A 7181-nucleotide genomic window follows, 5' to 3' on the forward strand; every position below is an offset into this window, starting at 1 on the left:
ATCCCTGATATGCAACATACGAGGGTTGATTTAATCAATACATATAGATGGTGTATTTGTACAGAAAAATGGAATTTCATCTAGAGTGGACTCTATGGGATCACCAGAGTCTTAGATGGACCTGCTCCAATATTTGGATCACTTAAGCATGGGCATCTGAGGGATTTCAATAGCAGGTTGGAGAGGAGAGAACACCATATCAACATCCCCCAAGTAGCCTCCAATAGATCCTATTTTGATCTTAGGCTTTGATTATGACCCCATTGCTTGACTTTGATACGATTCTAGCTCGTGATTACATCTTTGCAACCATTTTTTTTATGCCAGCTAGGCCATTATCTATGTATTAGATTGGTTTTTGTAGTTACTCATAGTTTCTAGTTTTCTCTCTCATCTCTAAGGTGACTACATTTTTTGTCATGATTTGGCCTCCCCAATAAAAGATCAAAGTGACTTATTATAATCCTCAATATAATTTCCTATTTTTATAATTAATTGGATTCACCCGATGAAAATTGAAATAATAATAATAATGTTATTAATAACATTAATATTAACAATAAAGCAATATTAACCATAAAAATTATATAATTAATTAATATCTAAATATATACATAATATAATTGTCTTTGAGGTTTCTGCAAGTTACATCATTGTTTAGATTCTCTTCCAGATCCATCGCATAAGGAAGGGAGATTATTAAAGAAGTTCGTAGATTTGAACGAAACAGATGGCTCTTAATTTCTCACATCCTGAAGATGAACCATCGTTGCTGGTTCGAAACGTCGATGGAAAAGAATTCTTATGCGATGGATCCGGAAGAGAATCTAAACATAATATAATTGTTTATGAATATTTATATTTCAAACTAATAAGTTTAAAATATAAATGTATTCACTTATAATTAGAATAATTTACATCTTCTCAATGAATTTTTTTAGTAATTATTAAATAACTATTTTTTTTAATAATTATTAAATAACTAAAATATTATTTTAATGATTGATTGCATTCATAAGATTGAATAGGTTTACATTGATAAAAAATTTATGTCACTAAGATTTAATAAAGTATACAAATTTGATGATAAACAATGTTGATATATGAGATATATATGTATTTGATATTAAAAATTAACTTTATATGTTATTTTTATATGGTTTTTTTTTATAAGTAATATCATATTTTAATAGAATAAAGGAAAAAAAAAACAATAGTAATTTCATTTTTGTTAGTTATTTCTAAGTAATTAGAAATGTAGGTACTTAAATTTGAGATAAAAAATGAAATTTGACACTCTCATGTGAAAAATTACAAGCTATATTGTAATGTGACAATAAGAAAATTGATATCATAATATGACAAACAAATTTTGGCATATTTATGTATTGAATGAACCAATTTAGCAATGTGCCAAACACAAATTGATGTTGTATTTTGAGCAATAATAAAAAATGGCATTACAATACATCAAACAAATACCCATGTCATAATATGATAAAAAAAACTAGTTTCAATGTTATTATTATATTGTTATCTTGGTCAATCATGGTCAACCATATTTAATTAGGTTGATTATGTTCTCCCATTATCAAACTTGGACAACCATGGGTACCAAGGTCATCCATGGTGATTCTTTCCAAATAATCCTTGGCCATGGGCCACATGTGCAACATGAGAAATCCCAGTCAAACATGGTCATGTTGTCTACATGGTCAAGCATGGTAAAAAAAAATAGTCATATTCAAATGCTTAACCATAGTTGTCTATAGTTAGAAATTAACAACCATGTTCACCGACAGTAAAGCACATATGACCATACTCAACCATCATGCTCAAACAAGCTCAATAATGGTCAATCATGCTCACCATGGTCAAACAGGACAACAGGTTCAACAGTAGTTAACCATGGTCAACATGTCTCATCGATAGTCAACTGTGGTCACCATGGCCTTACATTCTTTACTTAGTCAATCGTGGCTAGCCGTGTTCGACCATGGTTTAAAATTGTCAAAACATGTACCCACTACCAACCACAAACATCCATAGATAAAATTTCCAACCACAATTAAATTAGCTAAATGATGCTTGGCCATGGTCAACATGCTCAACCTAACCAACCATGGTCAAAAATGGATGAGGGTGTACATGTTCAACAACATTCAACCATGTCCCACATGGTCAACCACAGTCATCTATAGTTAAATGTTGAAAACGATGGTCAAACATGTTTCCCATATTCACACATAGTTAACCATACTCAAAATTTCTCTAACAACTTCAACCGTGGTCAACAATGGTTACAAAAATCAACCTTATTTAACCACATTCAAACATTTTCAAACTAGCTAAATAAGAAAATACCATGTGACCATGCTTAACCATAATTAACCATGGACAACGTGTTCAAAACATACCCATTAGAGCCTTAACATGGTCGACATGATCATTGATGATTATGCTTAATCCACCATAATATCTCCTCTTCATCCCTAATCCACCATGGTCGACTACGATAAACTAATGTCAAGTTGGTAAACCATTATTAACCATAACCAACTATAATCATCCAAGTTCAATCATGGTCAACCTCATCAACCCTCTTCAACCTTCTTCAATCTCGTGAACCCTCTTCAACCCTCTTCAATGTTGTGAATCCTCTTCAATCTCGTTAAACCTCTTCAACAATTAATGTAACCATTTTTGTAACAGTAATGTAACATCAACCATGGTTGACAATTCTCATCCATGGTCAAAGATGTTAATCATGGTTGAAAATGGTTGGCGCTACAACGATCAACTGTTTACAACCATGGTTGATGTTACATTAATTTTAATGTTAACGGACAACTAAGGTCAACCATGATTGATAATGGTCAACAATGGTTGACAATGGACAACCATTGTCCACATTAATGTAGCATTGTAATAGTTTTCAACATTATTTTTACATTATTATGTTAATTTAACAAAAATACATTTTTACTTTAATGGTTAACCATGGTCAACACTCTTCAACCTCGGTCAACCTCGATAACCATTGTCCATCATTGTAAACCAAGATCAAAACAAACCATAATCAACCAAGTTCAACCATAATCTCTCCTCTTAATCCCTAGTCAATGATGGTAATCATTGTCAATCATGGTCAACGAAGGTCAAGCATGTTTTTCGTCAACAAATAATGGTTAACCCACTTCAACCATGATCTACCTCATCAACCTTCTTCAACCATTGATGTAATCATTAATTAACAATCTTCAAGGCATACATGACCATAGTCAACCATGTTCAAATATGCTCAATGATGGTCAAACATGGTCACCATGGCCAAGCATAGACAAAAAGTTCAATCATAATAAACCATGGTCAAACCAACTTAATTATAATGGAACCATGGTAACCATTTCCATATATGATTTACTTGGTCAATTGTGGCTAGTCGTGTGTTTAAGATGGTCAACATGTTCATCCATTACCGACTAAAGACAATAGTCATCGACAAATAAATGTGGGCAACCATGGTCAAACATGTTTCCCACAATCACCCGTAATTGACCATTCTCAAACTTTGTTTAAGAACTTCAACCATTGCCAAATTGGGTCACGAAGTTCAAACTTAGTCGATCTCATTGAAGCATGGGAAAACTAGCTAAACAATGCTCAACCATGGTGACCATGCTCATCCATGCTCAAGCATAGTCAACCATGGACAACATGGTCAAACCATACTTATCCATGCATAATCAGGGTTGACATGATCAACCACAGTCATGCTTTCTCCACCATAATATATCCTCTTCATTGTTAGTCAACCATAGTAATCATGGTAAATTATGGTTAACCATAACCAAACATATCTAACCGACATCAATAGTAATGTATCCTCCTTATCCTTAGTTAACCATTGTAATCATAACCAAACATAATTAACCAAGGTCAACCATGCTCATCCTTACTCAACCATATTCTTTCTTAATCAACAATGATCCACTCTATTCAATAATTAATTTAACCATTTTTGTAACATTACATTAAGATTAATGTATCATCAACCATGGTTAACATTAATGTAACAATGTGACAATTTTCAACATTAATGTTACATTTTTAGAATAATGTAACATAAATACATGTTTACATAAATGGTTGATCATGGTCATCCTTGGTCAACCATTGTAATCCATAGTCAAACCTATTTAACTTTGGTCAACCACAACAACTATGGTCAATATTAGTAAACCAAGATCAACCATAACCAACCATAATCAACGAAGGTCAACCATAATCTATCATCTCAATCCCTCATCAACCATGGTAATCATTATCAATCCTTTTCAACCACATTCAACAATGGCAAACCTCGATCAACCATTTCATGGCTTAACCAATAATGGTCAACACTCTTTAACCATAGTAAACCTCATCAACCATGGTCAACCTCATCAACCCTCTCCAACCATTAATGTAACCATTTTTTAAAAATTAACATTAACATTTATGTAACATCAACCATGGTCAACCATGATCAATATTAGTGTAACAATGTAACAAAGGTTAATATTAATATAACATTTTTAGATTAATGTAAAATATATGCATTGTTATATTAATGGTTGACCATGGTCAACCTTGTTTAGCTATTGCCAACCTTGATCAACCTTGGTAAACTGAACCAAGCATAGTCAACCTCATTAACCCTCTTCAATCATGGTCAACCCTTGTCAAGCACTTTTTGCCATAGTTAGACAACATCAACCATAGTCAACCATGGTCAACGAATCCACCCCATTCACATTGTCGGTCAACTATCACAAGCACATTAATAAATGTGGTTGATATATAATGATTGACAACATTTTCCACCTTTTATATGTCCATTGGTGTATTATAATGATGCTCGTTGACATATATGAAACACATTTACTAATATGATTGTGCTAACAATAAAAATAATGGAAACAAATATGCCTAGTAAATAAATGAAAAACAAGCTTCCTTCAAATAAAAAAACACTATTAATCAAATACACCAAGTACATAAATGAAAAACAAATTTCCTCAAAATGAATAACATCACATCAAATAAAAAAGTGTTTCTCAAATACACCAAGTAAATAAATGAAAAATAAGGTTAAATTTCCTCTAAATGAATAACATCAAAATAAAATAAAATAAAATTTTCAGATGTTAAAATTTTAAAACTTATTCACAATTGAACCATGTTCTATATAGAAAGAGAATGTTTTTGGACACGCTACAATTTAGTTTCATGATTACATTAAGTTGTTATTATTCCCATCTCTAAATCTCTTGGACATTACTGCACCGCCATGCAACTTGTTAAAACATAATTCTAAATTGATTTTTCATAAAGCGTTTAGGCTTAAAATGATTAAAAATGATTATTTATGTTTTCTTAGCATTTCTACATAAAGATATATGAGAGTCATTTATATATTTATCTTACTTTTATTTTTGATAGACACACCTCATGTATAATTTATCATTATCCCAACCTGGGACTGTATATTTTTTTCATTTTCATACTAACAGTGGGAAACCATCCATTCAACATATTCTTTTACGCATATACAACATGTAATTTTCAAATGTTAATATACGATTTTTCCTTGGGGAAAAAATTGTACTAGTCACTACAATCAGGAGCAATGCTTTGTTTTTAGGTTTGCAATTAGATTAACATATAATATTAGAGTCAACTAGGAGTTTATGGTTAATGGTTTTTTATTTCAGTTTAAGATCTTAAGGAGTTTGATATCTATATTTAGATGAACATATCTTCACTAGTCATATTATCCACCAGAGACATAGAACTACGGATTTTGTAACTACCTTTTTTCAATGAAAAATAGTTAGTTTTTTTCTACTTAAAAAAAAAACAAAACAAAAAGAAGAAGAAAGAAGAAGAAGAAAGAAAGAAAGAGAAAAGAAAGAAGGAAAAGAAAAGAAAAAAGTCTTTCCAATATACGATTTTTTTGTCATTGTTAGCCACCCTTTCTAACCCTGCCTAGAAGTGCACTATTAATACTTTTGGATATTTCTTTACCTTTTTTTCGATTTCCTATTAATATGTTTGAATGTGGATTTACATATTGACTAGTCATGGATCTTTAACTGGATAGTTAGAATATGGATTTGCATGATTGAGTAATTATGGATTTGTAACTTGTATTTGTATATGAATTTTTCACCTTGTAGCAAAATAGATCAAAGATAATTGGGTAAAACTAAGCGATATCAATCTCATATATCCTTATTTAGAAATGCTAGGAAAATGTAAATAATTACTTTTTAATCATTTTAAGCCTAATATCTTTATGAAAAATCAATTTAGAATTATGTTTTAACAAGTTGCATGGTGATGTAGTAATGTCCAAGAGGTTTAGAGATGGGAATAATAACAACTTAATGTAATCATGAAACTAAATTGTACCGTGTCCAAAAACGTTCTCTTTCTATATAGAACATGGTTCAATTGTGAATAAGTTTTAAAATTTTAACATCTGAGAAATTTATTTTATTTTATTTTATGTTGACGTTATTCATTTCGAGGAAATTTAACCTTATTTTTCATTTATTTACTTGGTGTATTTGAGAAACATTTTTTTATTTTATTGTGATGTTATTCATTTTGAGGAAATTTGTTTTTTCATTTATGTACTTGGTGTATTTGATTAATAGTGTTTTTTTTATTTAAAGGAAGCTTGTTTTTCATTTATTTACTGGGCATATTTGTTTTCATTATTTTTATTGTTAGCACAATCATATTAGTAAATGTGTTACATATATGTCAGCAAACAACATTGTCATACACCAATGGACATATAAAAAGTGGAAAATGTTGTCAATCATTATATATCAACCACATTTAGTAATGTGGTTGTGCTAGTTGACAGACAATGTGAATGGGGTGGATTCGTTGACCATGGTTGACTATGGTTGATTTTGTCTAACTATGGTAAAATATGGTTGACAAGGGTTGACCATGATTGAAGAGGGTTAATGAGGTTGACCATGCTTGGTTCAGTTTACCAAGGTTGATCAAGGTGGGTAATGGCTGAACAACGTTGACCATGGTCAAGCATTAATATAACAATGCATTTATGTTACATTAATTTGAAAATGTTATATTAATGTTAATCTTTGTTACATTGTTAC

Source organism: Pinus tabuliformis, chromosome J (assembly GCF_031772625.1).
Source record: "Pinus tabuliformis cultivar Carrire ecotype Pingquan chromosome J, CPIR1, whole genome shotgun sequence".
Taxonomy (NCBI): Eukaryota; Viridiplantae; Streptophyta; class Pinopsida; order Pinales; family Pinaceae; genus Pinus; species Pinus tabuliformis.